This window comes from Dasypus novemcinctus, chromosome 14 (genome assembly GCF_030445035.2).
Source record: "Dasypus novemcinctus isolate mDasNov1 chromosome 14, mDasNov1.1.hap2, whole genome shotgun sequence".
Taxonomy (NCBI): Eukaryota; Metazoa; Chordata; class Mammalia; order Cingulata; family Dasypodidae; genus Dasypus; species Dasypus novemcinctus.
In genome coordinates, this window is record NC_080686.1 from 16,351,873 (window position 1) to 16,377,801 (window position 25,929).

Sequence of the window (25,929 nt, forward strand, 5' to 3'; positions counted from 1 at the left end):
TATTCTTCATTATTCTGCATTTTTCAAACATATTTCTAGCACTCTGTTTTTAGCACATTTTATAATGAATAATGTTGAATGTATTTTATTCATTTTGAAATATATAACAAGCAGCATCTTTGGCCCAGGCTTTGAGAAGGTATGGGTCTTTTCTCCAGAAGCTGCCAATTGGAGGGGAAGATCATGTATATGAACAGATAAACCACATAGACCTAAAGCCTCTCGTGAACTTTTTTTTTTTTTAAAGATTTATTATTTATTTATTTAATTCCCCCCCTCCCCTGGTTGTCTGTTTTCTGTGTCTTTTTGCTGCGTCTTGTTTCTTTGTCTGCTTCTGTTGTCGTCAGCGGCACGGGAAGTGTGGGCGGCGCCATTCCTGGGCAGGCTGCACTTTCTTTCACGCTGGGCGGCTCTCCTTATGGGTGCACTCCTTGTGCATGGGGCTCCCCTACGCAGGGGACACCCCTGCCGTGGGGCGGCACTCCTTGCGCGCATTAGCACTGCGCATCGGCCAGCTCCACACGGGTCAAGGAGGCCCGGGGTACCGCGGACCTCCCATGTGGTAGACGGACGCCCTAACCACTGGGCCAAAGCCCATTTCCCATCTCGTGCACTTTGCAGCACTCACATCAATGGCTCAGGTGCAGTGTGAAGACCTGTGCAATCAAAGGGAAGTATTCAGTCCAGACACTTGAAGACTAAGACCAGCTTTTTCCTCCCCAGACCCAGAGGAAACACCCGCAAGAAGGCCCTGAGCCTGTGACAATTCTGCAACAATGCAGTCCCTTTGCTGTTTGTTGTTGTTATCTTTGGAATATCAATGTTGCTTCATAGAGCTGAGGAGAAATTGAAGGTCTCAGTAACATTGTCCCTTTCTCCTTCCAGCTTAAGCGAGGTCTTCAATGATGCTAAGATGACAGCCCCTCAATCAAGATCAAATAATTCACAAATTCAACTTCACAAACAGGTGATTTAAGGCAATCTAAGGAAAATACAAGTCTCACTTGATCCTTTTAATAGCTCAAACTTTGCTTTCTCTGACATTTTGCACTTCTTTATAAAATGAATCAAAGAACTTCTCTCAGATGTTTCATTTACTGAGTACTGTTGTCTTTCCATCACCTATCCCATAAAAATGGCAAGTCTTCAAATACACCTTGGCTGAAAATAAAAACTATCCTCTTGAGGATTATTTCCTTTCCTAGTAAAGTATATCATTTGATTATAAACTATACTCCTTTTTCTCAACCTCATTTTTATTTGGAATTAATAGATTCTGGATTAATTGGTTGGATGTGAACATGAAACCTCAGATAATTAGAAATGAGAATAATTTTTCTTACAATGGCAGAGTTCATGAACTCAAAGGCTTTGGATAATGTATCATATGAAGTCATTTCCTGAGACCAATACAGATAGAGAAAAGGCAGGAGAAATAAGACAATGGTGCATCGACACCATGCCTTTCTAAAGCTCAAAGGAAAAAAGGTTTTAACTACAAGCTTTAAACAGCCTGGAAATAAAAAGCAACACTTTGCCGAGTCATTGGACCAGAAGAAAACTGGCAGAGAACACAAAAGAATTCTGACATTATGTGAAGAACTCTCTGGTTCTTTTGATCTACAGAGAACTCCACCCCAGAAAAATGTAAGGGAATCCTCTTGGAGACTTAATCAATGATTGTTTTGATGTTAGAGTTAACTATTATACATTAGCCCCAAATACCAACTGTCTAAATAACAACCTTCTTTTTACCTTTGAAGATCCACCACTGGGTTTCACTTAAACAGGTGAAGAAATGGAGAGTGACTGAGCTCCATGACCTGACTGTTGGACTTCATTCAGGTTGGCAGTTCAGCGCTGGGTGAGATCGGGGATCACACTGAGACACTGCCAGCTACCAATCACCCCCTAAGCTGTTCTGACAAGGTCTTGCTCTCCAGCTGAGGAGATTCTTCTCCATCTGGTCCCACACTTTATGAATCATTACACACACACTGCAGCAGCAGCAGCAGCCTTCATATCCACTGGGAAGTCGGGAAACCTCTGGGAACTTGTGAAAGCATTCCCACAAACACTCCAAATGCACGTATAAGCAGTTTTTCATATTCAGGGAACTAACAGACCTCCTGAAGTCCATTCCTGGATCCTTGGTGAAGAATCACTGCCATTATCAGAGCTGCTGGATAGAATGCAAACTCAAATCTTTGACCTTCATATACAAAATGATCCTGTTCAGGAAGCCCCCATGGGGCAGAGTTCAGTTAAAGTAAGGTCACAAAGAAGGATAGGTAAAAATGTTACCCTGTCACAAATCATCTCCGACAAACTCCTTTATCCAACAGATGAGGAAACAGCACACACCAGTAATGGACAGATAAAACTAAGCCCCAGGTCTCTCGACTTTCAGTCCAGAGCACTTTGTATCCCACCACGGGCATAGAGAAGGAAGTAATATGAGGGAGTTTAGGGGATCAATAAATATCATTTCTTTCTTCACTATAGTTCATAATCAATTGAGGAGTGAGGCACACTGGATATTCATGAGATGGAGAGTATCATGGCACCTTTATTAGCAGTAGGTTGTTTATAAACAAGATGTGGCTCTGCATTTGTGCCAAAAGGGCTTGTAATGCCAATCTCTCTCTCTCTCTCTCTCTGTAGGCATTTGGATCACCCATTATGGGGAAATCTGGGGCTTCAAGGCAGACCTACTCAGGCAAGTTTGCTAGGAAGAGAGAAGGAAAAGAATCCTGTGCCTTCCTGTTTTGCACAGGTTAGCTCCATTGGTCAAGGAGGATGGTTGCCTGTCCATCAGGTAACTCACTTCATCTCTGGGGAAGAGCAAGACGACAGGGAGGCCACTTCACGTGGTGAAGCAGTGGTATAGCTGTGTCCCTGTGTGAGCTGACCACAGCGCTTTGTCACACCAGCACACAACAGTAACATCCCAGTGGGGGCCGCCTCACCAAGACCCGCACGATAAGGCCTCCTGGAAACTCACCGTCTCGCCCTTGAAAGCACTGCACTTCCACACCCGGGTGAACTGCACCCACTGCAGGCCCCTCCTGCTCGCCTCCTGCTTGAGGACCCGACTCTGCACCTGCACTTTGGGGAGCGTTTTCTCACCGGATTCCCTGAGACAGTGACCAGGAGAGGCGTCACCTCACCCACAGCGCACTGGTGGCCGCTGCCCTTGGCCCTCAAGGTTCGGTGCTGGCCTTCCTCACCTCCCCATCGAGTAGGTGTAGTTACCAGTAGTAAGGTCTAGTAGAGTGGATCGGAGAGGTCTAGGATAGATAATCTTTCATTAAGTAATTCTACTATAAATCTAATCAATTTGGAAAGGCAACCTCTGGTTGGTATCTGTTTTTTTCATATAATAAACTTCATATTTAAGGAAGTTTTAGATTACTGAAAATTTAAATGGAAAGTATAGGGGTGGGAAACAGAAGTGGCTCAAACAATTGGGCTCCCATCTACCATATAGGATGTGCAGGGTTTAACGCCCAGGGCCTCCTGCAGGCTGGCTCACGTGGAGTGCTGGCCCTTGCAGGAGTGCCACCCCACGTGGGAGTGCTGCCCAGCATGGGAAAGCCACCCTGCACAGGAGTGCCAGCCAATGTGGAGAGTTGGCACAGCAAGATGATGCAACAAGAGACGCCGTGGAGAGAAAGTAAGAAGACGTAGCAGAACACGGAGCTGAGGTGGTGCAAGAGAGTAATCGCCTCTTTCCCACTCTGAAGGTCCCAGGATTGGTTCCCAGAGCCACCTAATGAGAATACAAGCAGACACAGAGGAACACACAGTGAACGGACACACAGAGCAGACAATGGGGGGAATGGGGGGAATGGGGAAGCTGGGAATAAATAAAATAAATATTTAAAAAAAAGAAAGTTTAGGGGATTCCCACACACCCCATCCCCAAATTTTCCCCTATAATTAACATCTTATATTAGCGTGGTACATTTGTTATAATTGATGAACAAATATCGAAGCTTTGCTACTAACCAAGGTCTGTAGTTAACTCTTTGCACCCTACAGTTTTATAGGTTTTGACAAACTGTATAACAGCCTGTACCCGTCATTGCAATATGCATAAAATTCCACTCAACCTGTTCTGCCCTCCCCTCTTCTCCCAACCTCTGGTAACCATTATCTTGATATCAATCTTAGAAGTTCTTCTGTTACTACAATAATAATACTTTGGCCCATGGTTGCATTTCCCCCTATGTTTGTTCATTCCTCAGTCTTGAGGGTTTGGGGATGGTGATGCCTACGCTGCTTCAGATTGAGAGAGGGTCTGGTTAGTTTCTGCATTATTATATCAAAGCCAGAGGAGTAACCATATCATGGTTCAGCCTTGATTTCAGACTCCCACGTCCGCCATACTTCCATGCCCACCCCGACCAACAAGCCAGGCTGAGAAAATAATGAGGGACACGATTAGAGGCAGGCATAAGACCCAGAACAGCTCCTCCACTACTCTGGAAAGAATCCAGACAAGATAACTCCATGCCAAGAACCAAGAGAAATACAGTGTTCATTGGGAACTGCGGGTTTGGTCATGTTTGTTAAGACTGTAAGTCAGAATGTCAAGAAATTGGACGTCAAGGATAACTTCTAAAAGCAAGTCCTGTCAACAAAAAAAAAAAAAAACATACAGAGAGCGGGGAGACAGAAAGCAAAACCATCAAAATCAGGCTTAATTGGAGACATTGGTGAGTTACCTTTCAAAACATATTTAATGCATCTCTCACCTTAACTTCTGGACCACAGATTAAAGGAAATATCTGTTCTGTGACCTGCTAATGTAACTAGAATAAGGAAAATAAATATTAAGATGGCAATCTATGGGTTTCAGCATACTTGAAGAAGCATTTTTATATTATTCTTATAAACATAATAATATATTTTATTATAATTGAAAAGTGATTCAATTTTACTTTAATTTTCCCAGCAAATTATCTTCATTCAAGGACATCCAATTAGATACCTTGACAAGAAAAAGTGTAGTTAGCATTTTTACCTAAGCTGAATATGAAAAAGTCTAAGTTAATGGGCCTCTTACCTATGTGTGGATTTCACCAGAAAATACTTCAGTTTTGGAGTAGTCTTAGTAAGACATTGGTTAATTTTTATTAGAATGCAGCAAGAGCTTATTAAATTTCATTTGACAAATATCCAAAAAACAGAACAATTCGTGTTTTCCCCCATATTTCCACTGTTCTAGTACAACCAGCTTTAAAACTTGGATAGATTTTTATAGTTTCATGCATAACTTTGTGCAGAGCCTCCATTTTACCATACCAATTTTTTTGGCTTTTCTCCTGTAACACGAGTGGCAGAGGTGGCCACCTTGTACCTTCTGCTGCGTAGCCATGGGGCTAAAAGTGGCAGGGTTTTCCAGCACCCCCCGGATGCTGCTGCTGCAGAGGCTGAGCGCAGGCCCGGGGAGCAGAGCGTGGGGGAAGGAGAGGGAAGATGCCACATCCGGTCTCCTCCCGGCAAACCTCCCGCATGACCCCTTCGCGCACGCTCTCGTGCGGGTTTCCTGGGCGGAGTCCGCACCGGGCCAGGCCTCGAGGCGCACAGTGGGAACCTCAGCGTCGCTCTCAGCCTGAGTCTCTAAGTTAGCGACCGTGCCCTGCAGGTGTCCTCAGCCCACCAGACGCCATGTGAGAAACGGGCTAAACCACAAACGTTTTCAGGCTTCCCGAACGCAGGCGCCCGTGTCCTCCCAACGACAAGAACAGCACGTCTGTGTCAGTTTGAGTCTTTTGTGGACCCCCGTACATTATTTCTTAAATTGAAGCTACTGTGAACCTTCGATTAGATCATATCGGTTAAGGGCCATTTGATTAGATTGCTCCAGGAAGGCGTAGCCCAGGGTGGCTCTTCATTATCTTACCCAGTCCTTTATAAGAGGAGGAATAAAAACCCACGGACACGGAAAAGAGCCGCACGACAGAGAGAAGCCTTCAGAGGCTGATGAAGCGAGGAGAGGAAAAGCACAGAAGGAGCAGCCCCAAGCTGAAGGCAGTGAGGCTGGAAGGAGAAGGCAGACACGGCCGCTGCGCTCCCCATGTGAGAGCAGCCTGTCCTTGGGGGGCATAGCAATGTCTGAAGAAGCCTCGATTTAGGCATTTTTCACGGCCTCAGAACTGTCAGCTATAACTTAATAAACCTCCCACTGGAAAAGACACCCATTTCTACTGGATAGCATAGGCCGCAGTTAGCAAATGAAAACAATGTCCTAAGTCATTTGAGGGCTAAGAACACCATGTACATGACTCTTTTAATAGCCAGCTTAGTTGGTGCAATATTAAAGTGGAAGGTAAACATTTCATTTCAAAAAAGAACTTGCTCATCAGCATGGATGAGATAATCCCAATGATTAAAGGGCTTTTCAATTCAATCTGGAGCTTCAGGGGCCACAGATATATGAAAGGAAGGCGATGCAGGCAAGCCCTACCAGGCATTGGGATTGCTAGAGGAACTTCTTGGAATCAATCAAATAGGGCATTGGTTATTGCGGTCACCCCTCGGGCTGAAGTGTGGTTTGCTGGCCTGGCGAGGGGTGGCGGCCGCGGTAGGCCAAGCCGCTGCCCCCATAATAGGGTGGTTGGTCGGGCCCACCGCCACCCCTGAAGGAAGCTCGGCATGGGCGCAGAGTGCCCTCGGTTCTCCCCTTCTCGGCAGCCATGCTTCTGCGGCCGCCCCTCCTCCCGGATGGCGCCACACGATGCCTTGTGGGGCGGCACCCTTCTTCTTCTTTCTCCCTGCGCAGGTGCAGGGCGGAAAATTCCAGTCTGCCCTTTTCCCTCCCCCGGACAGCAGCAACAGCCAGGCGTGGGCGGGAAACTCAAGTCTGCCCTCTACCCCAGCAACAGCAGCCACCAATCACTAAACCCTGCCACTTCCCCCAGCAACAGCAACAGCCAATCCCTAATCACCACCCCTCCCCCGTCCAGTACAGCCTACTGACCTTTCGCCGGCAACCAATCAGAGCAGGGCGTGGCTTTGACCAATCAGCCTTCCCCAGCCCCTATAAAACTGTTGCCTCTCCCTCAATAAAGTTGGACTTGCGTGTTTACCTTGTCTCCGCGGTAGTTCTTCTGCCGTGCGCCCTCCAGTCCTGAGAGCCCCCGACAAGGGCCTGGCCTCCCTTGTCCCCAGTTCGTCGCCTGCTTCTCCAGGCGACCCCCTCATCGCCGGCTTCGCCGGGCGACCCCGTCAGCCAAACCGCGCAACCCCTTGTGAGACCGATCCCTCGTCTGCTGCCAGACCGACCCCTCGTCCCAAGCAGGACCGACCCCTCGTCCAGAGCTGGACCGACCCCTCATCCGCAGCCAGACCCCACCTCTACCGACCGAGCAAACCGTCGCAGGTTATTACTAGGCCTTTTTCTTTTTAAAGCAAAGCAAGTTTGGGAGAAAAACTGATTTAATTACAAAGGACCATTTTCAGATCATAATCATTTTCTTAGCCTAAAATAATGCATCACTTCTGCCCTCCCTCCTCACTCCTTCCCCTCTGCCCTCTCAAATGAAGTGGTACTCTGAATCATCACCAGCAATAGCTGAAGACATTTGGGGTCCCAACCAGACACAATCCCAGCCATGATGTCCCAACTGTGCATTCTTAGTTAATTTCTATCACTGGTGGCACCCCTAAAAATCAGAACACTTTACAGTCACTCACGTGTTATTCCACGCCATTGGTATACCTGGGCCACTTGTATTCCTACAGCCCAAAGGGTCCAGTTTATATCTGCAAGGGTCATCATTCACCTAAAACTGCCTCTCGGAAATCCAGGAAAACTCACCTTCCCAGGAGATCTCATTCAAAAAGACAATTTTGAGATTCCATTTTTTAAAAACATAATAACCACAGTTCACATCCACTCTTGTGGTGAGAGGCCTCATGGTTCTCACGGACCCTCGTGATCACTTCAAGTCCCAACCAAAACCTGGAGGCTGGCCGCTAATTCTTCAGACAACCAGACACACTCTGACCAGAGGGCCTGGCCTGCCCTGATTTCTTGTTATTTGCAGTAGAAGCATTTATCTGAAATGTCCAAGACCTGACCTGAGATTTCTCTTAACTTCAAATGACCATAATGATTAAAGAGAAAAAAGCACATATCCACTGGGATATGGACTCAGCTCCTGCCTTCCCAGAGAAACAGGTGGCAATTACCTGTACCACCCTGAACTTATGAGTAGATGCTTGCCTGAAAAATAGCTCTAATAATAGGAGATTTCCACAAAGACCACAAAGCATTTTCAATCCTTATGATATCACTTTAAAATCTATTCTGAAAAATTATTTATAAGCAGTCTTCTACTATAATTCACCTAATTTTTCCTTCCAAAGAAGCTCCATCCAAGTTCTCAAAAGTAGATCCAAGTAAGCACATCATAAGAGCCCAATTTTTTTTCATTAAAAAAGTATTGCCAAAACTTGGGTTAATATCAGCACTTAGATGTACTTTCAGCACTTCTAACTCCTAACTTCAAACAAAATACTTTATTCTTTCTCCAAAACCTTCAATTCCCCCAACCTGTTATGCACGCAGCTGTTATTCATAAATCCTTCAAGCCAGAACCCTGGGAATCAGACTTACCTCCTCCTCCTCATCCATATCATTTTCATTTCAAAGTCAAAAAGGAAGAAGAAATCTATTGTCTCCTTACTATCTCTTCACTTAATAACATTCTCTTCATTTGCACTAATGTTCAGTCAATAAATTCTAAGTATTTATTGAGCACCTAGTAATGCAGCAGGTAGATATGGTCCAAAAATGAAATAGATATAGTCTCCACCTTTAAGGCAGAGACAGATATTCAAAATACAAGCTCAAAGTCAATCATCATAATCACCATCACAGTTAACATTGATTATCTGAACGTGTCAAGCTTGATCACATTAAATCCTCCAGAGGCCCTAAGAGGTAGTTACCATCATTATCATCATATAAATGAAACCACTGCAGGTTAGAGAGATGAAGGAAATTTGGCAAGGTTATGGGATACAAGAACAATATGCAAAAATCCATTGTACTTCTATGTACTAGCCACAGACAATTGAAATTTAAAATGTTTTTAATGCTACTCACAAATGCATCAAAAAATACAAACTGCTTTGGGAGAAATATGACAAAAGATGTGAAATACCTGCTGCAGTAGGCAGAATTCTAAGATGATCCCAATGACTCCACCCCTGTATAACCTCCTCCCCTTGACAGTGGTTAGGACGTGCAACTTGCTTCTAACCAATAGAGCACATGGCAAAGGTGAAGAGATCTTGCAGATATAATTAAAATCCCTAACCAGTTGGCTCTTAGTAAATTAAAAGAGAAATTATCTGGAGTAGGCCTGGCCTAATTAGGTAGGTCCTTTCAAAGATTGTCTAGAATCAGCAGAATTTCTCCAGCTCTCTCCTGCTGGCCCTGTAAAGTGAGGCACGTTGACTTCTATGGCTGCAAGGAAATGAACTTTGCCAAAAACGGCAGGAGCTTGACAGAGGAACCAGAGTCCCCAGGGAGACTACAACCCCAGGCAACAACTCTATCCCAGCTTTGTGAAATCCCAAGCAGAGGGATCCGCTGAGCCACGCAGATTTCTGACACAGATCACAAATGTCCTTGTGAAAAACACTTGGTAGACTAGACATTACACTGAAGTCAAGAAGGGAACCTGGAGCAGTTTGATACAGTTATGAATTCCAAAAATAGGTATTGGATTATATTTGCAAACTGGTCTGTCTAAAGTTTCACATTTACTTAATTAAATTATGATTAGGGTTTTGATTGGGCCACGTCAGTAGGGCATTGAGTCCCCACTCCTTGGTGGGTGGGGACTCACAGATAAGAAGACATGGCAAAAGAAGAGTGTTGCAGTTTTGATGTTGCAGTTTTGATGCTGGAGTTTCAAGCTGAAGCCCCGGGAAGAAAGCACACAGGAGCTTGGTTGTGAAGAAAGAGAAGCAAGCCCCATGAAAAAAGGAACACTGAGCCCAGAAAGAATCAAGCCCCAGGAAGAGAGGAACCAAGGAAGCCTGAACCCTGGCAGACATCGACTGCCATCTTGCTCCAACATGTGAAAATAGATTTTGGTGAGGGAAGTAACGTATGCTTTATGGCCTGGTAACTGTAAGCTCCTACCCCAAATAAATACCCTTTATAAAAACCAACAGATTTCTGGTATTTTGCATCAGCACCCTTTTGGCTGACTAATAGAGAACCTTAATGAATTTTAAGTAGGTTAGCACAAAGTAACATTTTTGTTCTAGGTTGTGATGATGGAAACAAGTCAAGAAAGCCTGGTAGTAGGAATAGAGAAAAGGGAATCTTTTGAGATATATTAAGAATAAAGTAAACATTACTCGGCAACTGATAAATGTGCCTCATGAGAAACTCTTTTCTTAAGTGGTTATACCATTTTACATTCCCACCAGCAACATACAGGCGATTCAGTTCCTCCATATACTCACCAACATTTTATTGTGATCTTAATTTGCACTTCCCTAGTGACTAATGATGTTGAGCATCTTTTTATATGCTTATTGGCTATCTATATGCCTCCTTTGTGAAGGGTCTGTTCAAATCTATTGTCTATTTTTCAACTGTTTTTTCCTTATTATTGAGTTTTGAGAATTCTTTATTTATTATGGATACAAGTACTTTACAGGAAAATATTTGCAAATACTTGATTCCAGCTGGTAAATGATCTATTCATGCTCTTAATTGTGTTTTTCAAAGACTGGACATTCGAAACTTTGACCATGTCCAAATTATCAATATGTGCCTAATGTTACATTTAGTATACCTGTGTGGTATACATGGGTACATGGATATTCGTGTATTGTTTTCTACTCAATTCTGTACTTAAAACATTTCATAGTTTTAAATAACAAATAGGAAGTAAATCACTAAGTTTGAAATATTCTTCCAGGGAGACTAAGAGAGCAAGGGAAACAAGAAATCCCTGAAAGAAAATGCAGAAGAAGACGTGAAAGAGAGAGTCAAGTTATCAGGCCTTATCCTAGAGAAAATTAAGTGATGTATAACTGTGACTATCAATCAAAGTTTAGGTCGAATAATATCACAGGCTCTAAACGGTCTCCCTGCCTCCATCCACTTTATCATCTGTCACCTCCCATAGCTTCCAAAGGTGTCTTGCTAAAATGAAAACCTGGTTATGTTATTCTCCTGCATGTACATATTCAGCAATTGCCTTTGGTCCTAAGGCTAAAGCCCAAATTCATTTCATGGCCACATCTTCCTGCCCATGACCCAACCTCATCTCTCACCCTCTCATTCTCCCTCCATCTCCGTCTCTTCCCATCCCAGAAAATGGGACCCACTGAACCTCATTCAGTCACCTGGATCCACCCTCACCTCTGACAGTTTCATGATTAGGGGCATGCACGTGGTGCTCCTCAGAATGCCCTCCTTTGCTTTGCCTCTTATCCACCACACCAAGCTCAAGCAAATCGGTGAAATCGGACCTAACTCCACCTGCTTGAGCTTAGTCTTCCCTTTTTCATGCCAACACTGAACGCTTTTCATAGAACTTAGCACCTCGTATTGCAATTAGTGATTCCTGACGCTCTCACCAACTGTTCTGAGCTGAGTGGGAGTAGCTACCTCTTAGATCTCAGTGTTCCAGGGCCAGATAGACTGTAGGCTTTCAGGAGTATTTGCTGAATAAATGAATGAATAAATGAAGACATTTATATTTATGTAGACGTCACGATTTTATATGTAGTAAGATAATTTATGATAACGCTCTCATAGAATTTTTTAAGTTCTGCAATATTATACCCATTTTCCAGGATTAGAATCACATGTGGTCATAGAGAAAGCAATTTGTCTTAATTTTTTTCAGAAAATCTATAAATATAACTAATTAAAACTCACCTTGAAAATAAGCCATGCTTTTGACTAAAAATGCAGTTACTCTTTCAAGTAAAGTCGTTTTTGAGTCAGCTGCTCTATTAGATGATATCGATTTCAAGGTCTCCTAGGGCTTTGAAATTCATGAAACTTCATTCTGTGCTGCTTGCTTGCTCTGGAACTGAAAATTTTCTTTGCATGAGAGAAAAATGTACTTAGGCAGTCTGGTTATTTTACCACAATATCAGACCTCTAGAATAGGAAGTACCCATATATATATATATGCCTTTGGTCCTAAGAAACCAAAAGTATATATATATATATATATATATATATATATATATATACTTTTGTTTCTAGAGCTCATTATTGCATATTTAATGAAGAACTGGTAATTATATGGGTCAAGATTATAATTTTCCTTTCAAGTATATCACTTAATGAACTTAATTAACAATGCTATGGAGGTTTGCTTCTTGGGAGGACATTAACAAATTACTCTAAGGTTTAACAAATTAAGAATCTGTTCCATGAAGTCAGATGATTACAGAAGCCTCCAATTAAATTTTGGCTGAGTTTGTAACTTTATCATTCCGGCTGAGTTTCATGATGCTTAATTTCTCCTGGGTTTGTTTAATTATGGAACTGCTAGTGCCTTTACAATTACCATGTATCTTAGGTTGGCAAAAAACATGTACTGATTTCTCAAAATACAGCACCACAAAAGTGCAGCAGATACTTCCATACATACTCATGCTTCCTGAGTAGATTTTGCAGTTATTTATGTAGGACATAGCCTCTACAAAACTGCTTCATTATTAGTTAGGCTTCTGCATTCATTGTCTTGTCAAATCCCCACACGATATCATTTACAGGGTTAAGTGTCATTATCTACATTTTATAGATAGAAAATAAAAACAACCTTTGTGGGGTTAAGGATCTTACCCAAGTTCAAATGCCAGCAGTAGCGGAAGCAGGACTTGGACTCCCGCTGTTGTGCTCACAAAGCCCAGGCTTTTTAGTCACTGCTCTACTGGAAGTGTTTTTAGGCAAGGCATCCGCCCACTTCCTCTTCGTGTTCTCTGCAGCTCACAGCACTACATCTGGCAAAGAGCAGGTGCTAAATATTGGCTGAATGAAGAGAGGGGTGAGTAAATATATAAATGTTTGCAAAGTAAGGTTGTATGGGAATACATCAATAACCTAAGAACTCTCAAAATAAATGTGGGATATTTGAATAGTGGAGAGCATCCCAATTTTGAGGAAACCAAACCTGGAAAATCAACACAGCTAACTACTCATAGTAACTGGTGGGTTTGGGAGTCGAGCCAGGTGTTTTAACACCAGTACCAATTCAGTCTTCTGTGCATCACATTGGCCTGCACGGGAAAGAGGGTGAGAATCACAAAGCATGGCTAGGAGAGGCGAAGCAGCACAGTGGTGATGAGCGTAGGCTGGCCTGGGATGTAGAACCAAACCCCCAGTTAGAGACCTAGAGAAATAAGTCTTAGTTTCCTCATTTGTGAACTGAGAATGGTAGAAGTACTTACTTATTAGGATTGCTGGGAGCATAATATGCAACTTTATGCTGGAGCTCCAAGCACCAAGCAAGGATTCAGTACACATCACCTGTTATTTGATCTACCTTTTTCTGGAGAACAAAGCCTCCCAATGTGGGAACTACGTCAATAGTGGCACACAAACTGAATTCAGTGGCACAACGACAAGGCACTCATAACATTAAATCACACACTGCAGGCATCATTTCCTTTTCAATGATCTCTTCATTCTCATGGCTACACCAAAAAGAAAGTCTCCATTCATGTGTAACACAGTCACTTGTTAATCTCTCTTCTTTAACAAAGAAAGAGGAAGCTAGATCTGTCAGCGTTAACAGGCAATAGTAACAGGTGAGAATTTAATTAAAATGGTTGTTTTCATTCTGCTCATTTTTTATATTTACTTTATACACACAGTAAGTAATAATTGTTTTACATGTTATAATAGTGGTGTCAAGTTGCTTTTTAAATAGATAGGTTGAGGTAGGAAACATACCAAACTAGCAACAGACTGCAACTAACCCAAAAATTGATCAATAGGAGAATGGATGAATAACCTAGACACACAAGGCAGTGCTATGCAGTTGTGAGAAAAATGAGGAAAAGTCTGTATACTACTATAAAGTTACCCCGGGGTATAGTAAGTGGGGGAAAGAAGCAAAGAGAAATGCATTTGGCATGCTATCATTTTCTAAGAAATTTATATTTCTATTATAAATATGCATATATATGCTTACATTAAAAATGGAACTATAAACCAAAAATGTATTATCATAGGGGAAGGAAGGACCAGGATGTAGGTAACAGGTGTATTAGTCAACCAAAGGGGGATGATGCAAAGTACCAGAAATTGGTTGGTTTTTATAAAGGGTATTTATTTGGGGTAGGAGCTTACAGATACCAGGCCATAAAGCATAAGTTACTTTGCTCACGAAAATCTATTTTCACGTGTTGGAGCAAGATGGCTGCCAACAGCTGTGAGGGTTCAGGCTTCCTGGGTTCCTCCCTTCTTGGGGCTTGCTTCTCTCTGGGCTCAAGGTTCCTTTCTTCCCAGGGCTTGCTTCTTCCTGGGTTCAGGGTTCCTCTCTTTCTGGGGTTGGCTTCTCTTTCTTCTGTGAGCTTACTTCCCTGGGCTCCAGCTTAAGGCTTCAGCATCAAACTCCGAGATCAAACCTCCAACATCAAAAACCCTCAACTCTGTCCTTTGCCATGGCTTTTATCTGTGAGTCCCCACCCTCCAAGGGGCAGGGACTCAATGCCCTAACGATGTGGTCCAATCAAAGCCTTAATCATAACTCAATCAGGCCCAGGTAAAGATCAGATTACAAACAATCTAATATCTGTTTTTGGAATTCATAACCATATCAAACTGCTACACAAGGATAAAAGCTAAACTTATTTGAATATTATTTATTTTGAAGATTTCATCTCTGAAACACAAAACATTCTGTGCTATTGTAAAACAAATTTATCAAGTTCTACTTCCAAGGAAATAGTGTAGATATACTTTTCCCTAATCTTCCTGTTAACTACAACAAGAAATCCTGGACATCGTAAATAAAATAAATATGAGAAAACTTTGAAAAAGTGAGAGAAGCCAAACTAGCAGGAGACCTCAAAACCTGAACAAAAATGTGGCAGAAAGTTCCCTGTGTTTTCTTTTTACGTCAAATATCCCAATCTGAATACTGGGGGATCTGACAACCTGGAAAGACCAACAGACACTGACAAGAAAAACAGCCAGGGAAAATCTGCTCCCTATACTCAAAGGACCAAGAACAGGGCAGCCTAGAAAGAAAAGCCCCACAAAAAAATTCTGCAGCCCTGCCCCCAGCAACCCAGGCAGAGTGGAGCCCTGGACTCCCACCCATGTGGGCTGAGAGGAGGGCTCCATCTCCCTGTCTTTAATGATGGCATTAGAGAAGGAAAGAAGGGAAACTGAGACTTTCCTGCTGGATGGCAATGAGTCCTCCCTCCACCCTCCCACCACATATGGTCAGTGGAGACCCCGTGTGGAGCTTGGACTTCAACCCACCCCAGGAGTCATTAGGTCCCCAACCTCTCCATGCAGGTGGTGTCAGAGGAGACCTAGTGGAGGTCAAGACTGGTCCACCCCATCCAGCTGGTCCACCCCATCTAGCAAGAACAAGGAGCCCCTCCACCCCGATGTCAGTGGGACCTCAGTGGAGAACCTAGAATTTCACCTCCACCTGGCAGCAACAAGGCTTCGTCTCTCAGTAACCATGAAGCATTGTCAGAGGAGACCTGTTCAAACACAAGATCCAGAATCTTACAACATGCACAGGTTGTAATCCAAGATTGCTTGTCATACCAAGAACCAGGAGTTTCTTAAACCGAGTAGGAAGACAATCAAAAGTGGTCCACTTTGATATGTTATAGATTTTAGAATTACCTGACAAGGATTTTGAAGTGGTCTTCATAAAAACATTTCATCAAGTGAATCCAAAACTCTGAAAATAAATGACAAATAAAAAGTCTCAGCAAAGAAATTGTAAATCTCAGCAGAGAAACAGATGATATAAAGAAGAACCAAACATACTGTTCAGAACTAAAAATTACAATAACCAAAATTTAAACTCAATGGATGGACTCAATTGCAGAAAGGAATGACAAAAGAAAGAAGCAATGAACTGGAAAATGGAATAATAGAAATTACCCAGTCTGAACAGCAGAGGGATTAAAGATCGAAAAAAAGTGAACAGAGCCTGAGTGAGGGTCATGGGGCAATATAACAGTCTAAAATTTGTGCCATGGAACTACCAGAAGGAAAAGAAAAAAAGGGTGGGGCTGAAAAAAGTACTAAAAAAAAAATGGTTGAAAGTTCCCCAAATTTGGCAAAAAATATAAACCAAAAGCTGACTGAAATCCAAACTGAATAAATACTTTCCTCCTAATATCAGGAAAAAGCAAAGATGTCCACTTTCACCACCGACATTTAACATAGCACTGGAATTTGAAGTCAGTGCAATAATGCAAGAAAAGGAAATTTTAAATAAAAGATCAGAAAGGGAAAAAATATTTTTTTTCCTATTTGCAGAGGATATACAGCCTACATTAAGAAATCCCAAGGAAACCTACATATATACACACACACACAATCACTTATATATATGTATATATACATATATATGAGTTTGGCAAGTTTATAGAACTTATATATATGTATATATACATACACATATATATGAGTTTGGCAAGTTTATAGAACATACATAAAGCTATTGTATTTTTATATACCAACAATTATACATGTAAACCAAAATTAAAAACACAATACCATTTACAATTGCTCAAGAAAAATGAAATACTTTTACTTAGATGAAAATCTAATAAACCATGTACAGGACTTTTATCCTTAAAACTATTTTAAAAAACACTGATGAACGAGATCATAGAAGATATAAATAAAAGGAAAGGCACATCACACCTAATGATTGAAAGACTCCATGTACACAGATGGCAAATAAGCATAAGAAAAGATTTCAGCATCACTGACCACTAAACATTCACCCACCATATAAATCAGCAATTGTACTCCTGAGTGTTTATCTCAGAGAAATAAAAACGTATGTCCATACATACATGTCCCCAAAAAAAACCACACGATTGCTCATAGGAGCTTTATTCATAATCGTCAAACTCTGGAAACAAAGAAAATGTCCCTCAACAGAAGAATGGTTAAATAAACTGTGTTGCATCCATACAATAGACTAGTATTCAACAATAAAAAAGAAACTAACTATTGCCACATACAACGATTGGATGAATTTCAAGGACACAAGAACAGTTTGCCGTGTTAAAACAAACAAAAAAAAGCCAATCCAAAAGGTCATGTATGGTATAATTCCAATTATACAACATTTAAAAAATTTTTTTAAATTGAAAAGATGGAAAACCCACACATTGCACCAACTTCAAATTCTGGGTTCTGATACTGTACCATAAATATGTAATATGAAACTATTGGGAGAAAGTGGGTGAAGGGTACACAGGACCTTGCTGTACTGTCTTTGCACATTCTTGTGAATCTATAATTATTTCAAAATAAAATTTGAAAAATTGAAAGGAGAAAATAATTCCTTAAAACTTAAAGGAAAATGAAATAAATGAACCTAACTGCATATCAAGTTGGTGGCATAATCAAATGTAAAGAAATTATTTCAAAGGACTTTATGACCAGTAATTTGACTGTGTGTACTTGAGAAAGATATAAATCAAAGATAAAAATATCAGCAAAAACAAAATCTTCAACCATTTTCAATTATCATATTGTTGGTGGTAGTGTTATTACTTTTCAGAAACAGCTCTGTGTTTATTGTGGGAAAAAGAAAAAGTGTTATTATATTAATATCAATGGGAACTGGTGTTTTCCATGTGGGAGAAGGGAGCTGGAAATGTAAGATAAACCAGATTGAATAAAAGCCTTTAGTTCTAAATTTGAATCAGAAATGTCAGTACAAACTCATGGTATATTTTATCTTTGACATTCTGTCCAATAAAAAGATGCAAAAGCAATAAACTAGTCAGTAACAGTGACCACCTCTGGATTATAGCTTACTTTCTAAATACCTTTTCCCCATCAAGGAACCATGGCTTCTTATAGAATTGGAACAGTAAGTGTACATGGTAAAGTTGGAATAACTTTCACACCAGAAAGCCAGAAATCTATCAAGGACTACTGAGGTCATGTCTAAAGGACTCAGAAATAGCTCCAAGTAGGCAGGGATGGAGGAGAAGAAAGGGGGCTGGGGAGTGGGGGAGAAGATAATAACTACAATGGATTGAAACACACCAAAAACTTTAAATACAAGAATTCATAATGATACTAAAAATATGCATTGCCCATCTTTGCTGGAGACTAAGAACTTCATTTTTTTAAATGGTAAATAAAGAAGGAATTAAACATTTATCCTGCCTTTCCTGAACAATTTGACTTCAGTGTAATAAAATAATTGACCAAATGAAATTTTTCTTTACAGAATTATTCACACTATTAATTACTAAAGGATGATGGAATAAGAACATCATCATTTTGCAATACTTTGTAAAATAATAAAGCCAGGTAATGATTGTCAATGGTTGGTAACATCACATTGAAAGAAGCAATCAGATGCATAACATCTGATAAATGCACCTAAAACCATCTAGGAAGTATGCTTGTGGAAAAATTGTATGTACAGAAGACTAGAAAGCATCTTAAAAGATGCCATAAAGATGCATTCAGCCAAGTGCAAACAGGGGAACCAATCTCTACAGGACAAACGATGAAATATTATCACCAAATAAATTACAAGGGAAAAAAAGGAGAGGAAGTGGAACCTATAGAATAAAGAAATCTATGAGATATGTCAACCAATTGCAATGTAGAGACTTATTTAGATTCCAATTCAAATATTTATTTATGAGATAATCAGGGAAATTTGAACACTGGCTTTTTGATATTATAGAATATTATAAAATTACTGTTAATCATGCCTATGAATTTTAAAGCCCTCTTCTTTTAAAGATACACCCTTAATTATTCATGGATGAAATGATGTGATGTCTGGGATTTACTTCACCATGACCCAGAGGGAGAGATTTGGAAGTAGAAGTGGACAGGGATATAGATGCAACACGTTTGGCCACACGCTGTTGATGGCTCAAACTCCTCTCTAGGTATACGAGAATTTATTATACGATTTTTTCAACTTGTGTAGAGATTTTTAAGTTTTCCCTAATTAAAATATTAGAAGTAAGTTGGTCAATTTTCAAAGCATTTGGCAAATAATGGTAGGCATGGTAACCAGTTATAAGGGAAATCATGGAGACGGGTTTGACAGAACAGAAGGTTTGAGAAGCTTCTACAGACCAAGTCATAACGTCAAACTACGTTTATTAATCCCTGTTTACCCACTAAGACAATCTGGGAAGAAAGAATAATTAGCCTCATCTTGATTTGTATTTATGTAGCAACCTTTCCTCCGAAGAGCTCATCTCATTAATCCTTCCACGGTTCCCATGAGGCGGCAAGCAGGATCGTACCCATCGACAATGACGTACAAAATTGCAGGTTCCCTTGAGCTGCTGCTTTAAAAAGCAGCCAGCGACTATGTGTCCCAAGCTCCCCATGAGCCTGCACTCCACGGAAGAGGTGACTAAAGAGATCAGAGGGAGCCTCAGCCCCGTGTGGAGGCTCAGGAAATGATAACAGTGATCCAGCAGGGCATGGGACAATGCAGAGAAAGGTCCTGAGTGAGAGCAGCACACCATATGCTTGGCTCTGCTGACATTTTCTGGAGCTCAGTCCAGGCCACAGAGTTCTCAGCGCTGGTTGATGCTGGTCAGAAGTAACAGAGTCTTCCTAAAACATTTGTTACTCTCCCAGCTCAACGTGTCTCCACCCCCATCCCTCCCACCTGTTTTCCAAATGCCTCCCAGTCACCCCCACCTTTGTACAAGTCTTATGGTTCTTTCCAAAGGTTCATTCTCTTCTCTTAGAGCCCAAGATATCTCTGGATGCAGGTTTGATTGAACTCATCTGAGGATGCATTTTGGTAATAATATGTTATAGAAACACCTTACTCCTAAATAGCACTTGATAATTTTCAACGTACTTGCCTCATCAAGTAAATCATATCAAATATTATTGTGACTTTTATGGTATATGCATGCAGAAAGAAATATGTCAATATTAGACAGTATCAAATTCTTTAAAATATAAAACAGAAGCTTGCTGTTCTTCTAACACGCAGGGCTTGAATTACTGTCATTGGATTATTCCTCACTCCATGGACTGAGCAGGTGCTTATGCAGAGAATACAGCAGCAAAGGAGACCTACAAAATCACTGCTCTCCTAGAGCCTGTATTCTAGTGGTAAAAGTAGACTATTGTGTTAAATGCTCTATTGGCAAGACACAAGGTTACAACCTAATAATAATGAGTGTAATAGTTTGAAGCTCTATGAACCCCAGAAAAATACATTCTTAAAGTTAATCCATTCTTATGGGTATGGACCCATTGGAAGTAGGATCTTCTGGTAAGTAGGATCTTAAGATGTAACCCACCTCATTCAGGGTGGATCTTAACCCTCTTTCTGGAGTCCTTTACAAGAGAATAAAATTCAGACAAGGAGAGAGAAAGCTACAGAAGCAAGAAGCTAGAAGCAACACAACCCAGAAGAGAAGGGAGAAACAAGTAGATTCCGTCATGTGCCCTGCCATGTGACAGAGGCATCCAGAGTTGCCAGCAGCCAGTCTTCAGGAAGAAGTTGTGGTCTTGATGATGCCTTGATTTGGACATTGTCACAGCCTCGGAACTGTAAGCATGTATGTTAATATGTTCCCTCTGTTAAAAGCCAACCCATTTGGGATATATTGCTTTCAGCCACCCAGCAAACTAGAACAATGAGCCAGAACCTTGGTTCACAAAATAAAGAGTGAGAGAAACATTACACCAACTTATTTCCAACTAAATCCATCTCATTTCTGGGTTGAGCCCCTGTTACCAATAAAAAGGTGAAGAACATAGCGTCAGTCACTTGGGGTGTTTCCTCCCATCTTTCCACAGGCTGTGTCAGGTTCCCAGGGGTGGTGTGTCGGCTGATGGTAGAGACCCCGTGAAAGCCCCGTCCACACAAGACACCCTCCGTCATCCCTTGTCCTGTGGAAGTGCTCCCTCCCTTAGACCCTTGGTATCTCTGCAGCTGAATCACTGGGGCATGGAATCTCTGTCTGTCTGTCCATGGCCCTGCCCAGACATCCTGTGTGGCCAGACGCACAGGCCACCTCTTCCCTCCTCACCTCCATCTCAAGGAATCCCTCTCAAGTCCAAAAGCCCCTTCTTGTTTCGGTCCGAGACACTTACTACAAGCCATGGAACTCTCTCCAACTTCTTTACCTCCCCCTAAAACCCTCCAGATTCACATGGAGACTTAAGGTTTGGGAAAACAAAAACAAAAATAAAATGAAATTCAAGTCACATTAAAAATAACACCAAAATAAAGTCTGGCAGGTTATTTCTGATTTCTACGGTACCAAGGAACTTTCCTCAGGCAAGGAAGTCTGGTGTCAGCTGTCTGCTAAACTCCAAGAAAGGAAATGAGGACATATTTGGGGAAAAAATAATATTCAGAATGGTAAATCTCTGCCTCCCTACCAAGAGAAAATACTTCTGACACATAGGTCTTACCCTCTCCCACCTAGAGGAATCTGTTATCTGGTGACTCAAAACAATAATTAGCCCTGTCTATTTAAAATTTTGATATTTTGATTCACATAGATGTCTTTGCACTCATTTCGGTTATTTTTTTAAATCAAGCATTGCTTTCAATGTTATATATCTTGACTCAGTTTGCTGCCGCCCTTGTGACTTGGGCCTCAGGGAAGGGCCCCACTCGCCTCACCCTGGCACTGACAGTCTGGGTACACTGGGTTCTTGACGCATCCCCCAGCCTCACCAAGGCTGAGGTGGGAGATGATGGACTCTGAGAAAACTTCTGAGGGCAGCTGTTTGTGTCCCAAGAGATTTTCCTTCCTTCCAAAAGAGCAATATACTATTTCACATCTTTCAAATACATGATAGTAACCTACAGCATCAGTCCTCCTGACAAAGCGTTTTCTAGCTTCTGGTTGGTTAGGAATCTGGAGCTGGAATCCAGAGCCCACCAGTCCCTGGAACGCACAGTCCCTGCCATCCTTCCACCTCCTCCCCCAGCTGGCGGATTCCATCCCAGCCATCGGGGCAGCGTGCAAACTGTTCCCATCCATGGAAACGGATTCCAGGAAGTAGCTCAGAGCCAACACCAGTTAGCCATGGAAGACTCTTTTCACTTCTGATCAACTGTTGAGTCCCCAGTTAACTTGTTCATCCAGAAAACGCTTCTCCCTAACTCAGCTATCAGGACTTCTGACAAGTGGTAAAAATGTGGAGCCCATCTGGTACACCTGCCGCCACACGAGCCATGTTCATTGAAGCTTAGGTTTAAAAGTGGAGGCAAATCATTCAAAACACCTTGAAGCCCTTCAAATGCAAGAGTTGGTTGCATTTCAAGTAATCAGGCAACTGTTTCGCATGTAAAAAATGTTAAAACATCTGAACCAAAAATAAACAGAGAAAGGGAATGGGCAACAGTTTCTACCTAAATAGGAGTTACGGTCATGGCCGATGGGGTTAACTACCAGGGCAGATGGCCCCTCTTTGGAAATGGTGTTTATGTGTGATGAATCTGGACTCAGATGGGATCTCCCTTCATAAGACTTTCATGCTAATGTGCTGGAGGTGCAGTTAATGTTGGGGTTTAAGATATATTTAGGGGATTTGAATCTCTGGACTGACAATGTGATAGCCAGATCCTGAGCCTCAACAGACTCCAGCACCTACAATCTGATTTATTGGACTTACCACACTCAGCTAAGATGGAGGTGAAGAAGGACAACCACCACACCATGGAGCCTAGAGTGATTACAACTGAAAATGGGAGGATTGCATCCAGCATCCAGGTGGAATCTGAGCCTCCTCTTGACATAAAGGTGCAATGGACACAACCAATCCAGTGTCCACATAGAAGAGGTGGCATTGGATTGGGAAAAGTGGACATAATGGACAAAGGGTATGGGGAAAGGCAGGAAGAGATGAGAGGTGGAGGCGTCTTCGGGACATGGAGCTGCCCTGGATGGTGCTTCAGAGGTAATCACCGGACATTGTAAATCCTCACAGGGCCTACATGATGGAATAGAGGAGAGTATGGGCCATGATGTGAACCAATGTATATGAGGTGCAGAGGTGCCCAAAGATGTACTTACCAAATCCAATGGATGTGTCATGATGATGGGAACGAGTGTTGTTGGGGGGGGGGGAGAGGGGGGGTGGGGGGGTGGGGTTGAATGGGACCTCACATATATATTTTTAATGTAATATTATTACAAAGTCAATAAAAAATAAAAAAATAAAAAATAAAAAAAATAAAAAAAAAAAAAAAAAAGAAATTGTGCTTTTAGATCAAAGCATTATAAACACTCAATAATCCAAAGAAGAAATAGTCTTACTAAAGCAAGGTTTTTTAAATAAATGACATGTATTTTTTTAACTCCAAGACACTTTGGGAAAGGCATGTATAACAACATAAATCCCTCTTTCAGGGATAGAAATAGCGACAGCAGGAACAAAGCAAGTGCTACACAAGTAAAATTAGCTTCAGAAACATGAGAAATAAGACTGTGTTCACGTAGAGTGATTAGGTGATCAATCAAGACACTGTAATCTTCTATATTTTTTTTCTCTTAATTTATAACTTGCCTTGCCCCAGAATGGTTTTGAGATAACCTAAAGGGATGCAAAAAATCCAACCAGATAATATAAATCAAAACAGGATGCAAAAAGAGAGAGAAGAACAATGTCCCAGGCATAAAATGGAGCCAGGAAAGGAGGTAAAATATGCCCTCAAAGTAACTAATCACAAGTGGAGTCATATTTCATAAGCTTTGACTTCACCCCTGGCAGAAAATGTTCACTCAAACTACTGAGAGTTAGAGAATTGCAAAGACCCTTGAGGGTGACAGTTACTCAAGTCTCATGTTGTAGAAAAGGAAGACCGTCACACAGGCAATCTGGCAGGACACAGCCCACAGAGGCTGGGAATTTGGTCGCCTTTACTTCTAGACCCATCTGCTTTCTATTTTTACTGCCTCAACTCCAAACCTTGTCTCTTCTTTTTTAATCTGGGTGAATACTCCATGGATGAACAATTGAGAGAGTGTAAGAGAATGGCGACTTAGAGATAATACACTGACAGGTATTAAGAAAAATTTGTTAATCTGTTAATCACCAAATATGGCAAGCACCAATACTGCTCATCAGTCACTGGGCAAGTCTTCTACATGATATGGAAGATAAAACAAAGAAGGACTAAAAAAGACAGGAATATGAGAGTCAATCAAAGCAACACTTTGCTTCTGATTCTGACCTCATCAACAGACAAAGATTTCCATATCTTTAGCGATCTGTTGGTGATTTTTAAGTATTGTGGATTTTCCTTTCATAATCCTAGAAAGAGTAAAATGTGCAAGTTGAGCATTAAAACCTCATGATATCATTTCAACCCAAATATTCTCAGCAACATTTAGAAAGATACTTATATTGGATAAGGGAAAGAGAATGCAGATGTTATCAAAATTTAAGTAAGGCAGGCCACCTGACTTTATCATGTGATCCCCATCCTGAAAGTTTTATAAATTCTGAAGGGGAGTTGATTAAAATATATTTTCTTAATTTCTTGCTTTTTTTCCTAATGTCCAAATCAAGGCATCAGGTGTTGCTCTCTCCCCAAAACCTGGCTTCCCACGATCCTGAATGCCTCTGTCACATGGCAAGATATGTGGCGGCATCTGCTCGTCTCTCCCTTCTCTTCTGGTTTTCATTGCTTGCAGCTTCTGGCTTCATGGCTTTCTCTCTGTCTCCCTCCATACTCATCCCATTTACAAAGGACTCCAGTAAAAGGATTAGGACCCAAACTGGGCCACGCCTTACTGAAGTAATCTAATCAAAAGTTCCCACCTATTTAAGTTCACACACACAACAATGGATTAGCTCTAAATTCATGATTTTCTGGGGTTCCTCCAGCATCCAACTATCATGCCCACTAAGGAAGAGGTTGCCACTCAGGGCCTTTGTGCCTAGGTAGCTGTCTTAGTTCATCAGAGCTGCTATGACAAATACGGGGGTAAGCTCCAATAACAAGCATTACCATCTCATGGCTTTAAAGGCTAGAAGTCCAAAATCAGGATGTCAGCAAAGCTGTACTTTCTATCAGCTTAGTAGTGTTATGGTGAAGGCCATCCTCCCTCCCATGGCAATTTCTCTCTCTACTTCTGTCTGTTCTTGTTCTGTTGACTCCTGGCTCCTTCCTGTGACTTTGATTTCTGGCTTCTCTGACGGCATCCAAATTTCCTCTCTTAATAAGGCCTCCAGTCAATGATTAAGGCTTGCCCTCATTCAGGTTGACCACACCCAAGTAGGATCTTTAAAGGTCTTACTCACTGATGAATAAGATGACTCCACGCCCTGACTCACCTTAACAAATCCACAGATAGTGTATACAATGGGTTCATACCCAGAGAAACTCAATGCAGACTTGAACAATCCTTTGTTTGGGACATGATTTCAAGGCCCAACAGTGGTCCTTGGAGAAGTCCAAGGTAGGACCCCTTTCTACCCAGCACACTCCACCAAGGTGCATAGTAGGTTCCTTGCTGCCATGCTGATATTGCATGACTCCTACACCCTTGGCCAAAAGACTGCCTGTGACTGAAGGCAAGAAGGTAAGAACAGGAACATGTGGTCACCTTTAACACATCAAATTGGCTGAGAAGCAGTGAAGGTTCTGCAAAGTGAGCACACAGAAACAGACATGAAGAGATGAAGAGAGACCTTTCATGGGATCCCAACAGCAGTATAGCTGATGCTTCCTT

At 41.7% G+C, this 25,929-nt stretch overlaps 1 long non-coding RNA gene across 1 annotated transcript; it reads right to left on the minus strand.

Moving 5' to 3' along the window:
- Nucleotides 1-468: 468 nt before the first annotated feature.
- LOC111760987 (uncharacterized) lies at nucleotides 469-13,024 on the minus strand. Its single transcript, XR_002794487.2, has 3 exons — nucleotides 12,848-13,024; nucleotides 11,927-12,083; nucleotides 469-656 (listed from the first exon to the last, which is right to left on the minus strand). It is a non-coding gene; the product is annotated as an uncharacterized lncRNA (long non-coding RNA).
- Between the last annotated feature and the right edge of the window lie 12,905 nt (nucleotides 13,025-25,929).